This window comes from Alligator mississippiensis, chromosome 11, assembly GCF_030867095.1.
Source record: "Alligator mississippiensis isolate rAllMis1 chromosome 11, rAllMis1, whole genome shotgun sequence".
NCBI classification, from domain to species: Eukaryota; Metazoa; Chordata; order Crocodylia; family Alligatoridae; genus Alligator; species Alligator mississippiensis.
In genome coordinates, this window is record NC_081834.1 from 62,145,746 (window position 1) to 62,147,067 (window position 1,322).

The 1,322-nt window shown below is 51.4% G+C and overlaps 1 non-coding gene across 1 annotated transcript; it reads left to right on the top strand.

Annotated features, from left to right (window-relative positions):
* Positions 1 to 578: 578 nt before the first annotated feature.
* TRNAT-UGU (transfer RNA threonine (anticodon UGU)) lies at positions 579 to 652 on the top strand. Its single transcript has one exon. It is a non-coding gene; the product is annotated as a tRNA-Thr (tRNA).
* Positions 653 to 1,322: the final 670 nt, after the last annotated feature.

A 1,322-nucleotide genomic window follows, 5' to 3' on the forward strand; every position in this document is an offset into this window, starting at 1 on the left:
TGGGAATACGCCCAGCAGCGGGGAGCTGGCTTCACCCCCAGCCGAGCCCCCAGCAGGTAGGCAGCAGTTGTGGGGGGAGCCGGGCTCTGCTTTGCTGCAGCCACTGCCTCCTGCAGCCTCCACGCTGCCTGCAGTGGCTTGCTTGAGTGAGGATTAACCCACGCAGCTGCCTCAATGACCGGATTGAACCTTTGTTGCTGAACCAGGCATATCATTTTATCAAACTATCAAATTATGCGCGGACGCTACTGGTGCCTTTTGTGATGATGACACGCTCCTGTGAAGTTGGAGCTACTGTGAAGTTGGAGCCAGCGCTTGGTCTCTCATCAAGTCACTGAATAGTGCCACCCTGGCATTTGCACCAGACGTGAGGATGACACCAGGAGCACGCGTGGACTCCTGCGGACTCTGCCCGGGCCTTGGACATTGGATTCAGAAACGTGCATCTTGGGCAGCGGTCTGTGCAGAGGGAACCGCTGATACAAAGGAGACGGCTGGGACCTGCTGGGAGCGGGTGTGCAACTGCCAGCTCTTCACTGGTGTGAGATGTGGAGGGGGGCGCAGCCCTTACTCCTATGGGTACTGTGGCTTAGTTGGTTAAAGCACCTGCCTTGTAAACAGGGGAGCCTGGGTTTAAATCCCAGCAGTGCCTACCTCTTCATAGCTCACTACAAAGCCCCAGTTTCCTACCTTTGGAGCAGGATTGGTCCTGGTGTCAATATGTAGCTTCCTGGCTCCTTCTTCCCACTTTGTGGGACTTTGGTAGACCCCTCTTCTTGCTACAGCAACTAAACCTGTCTCTAATGAATAAGAAATGGGTTCTCCTGCAGGATACGTGCAGTGTTTAGAGTGGGGCAAAATCAGAAAAAATGAGATCTCTTCCCTGTTTCTATGTGCAACTGCAGGCCTGTGCAATGTAAACTCCTATTCGTCATAGGAAATGCATGTTTCTGAATGCTGTTCTTCTTGTCAAGAGACTGTCTCGTGTTTTAAAGGTCCTCTTTGGTTGTCTGGGCCAGGCCCAAGTGAAAGGAAACTAGATCCCAGGAGCCGCGCCGAGCGCCACAATCCAGATTCCAGGGGCATCCTTTCTGAAATAGGGTTTTTGATTTGGACTTTCCAAATGCATTTAATGGGTCACAGATCAAGGATGGGTAGGAAACCATCAAGGAGAAAAATCATCTAGAAATGGGCCGAGAGAGAGAGAGAAACTGTACGAGAAGCTGAGTCTTGCTGGTGCCTGGGAAACTCCTTTGGACCCTCTGGGTACTTCTACATGAGATGCTTTAATGAGCATTACATTCATCTGATGTGCATTAAAG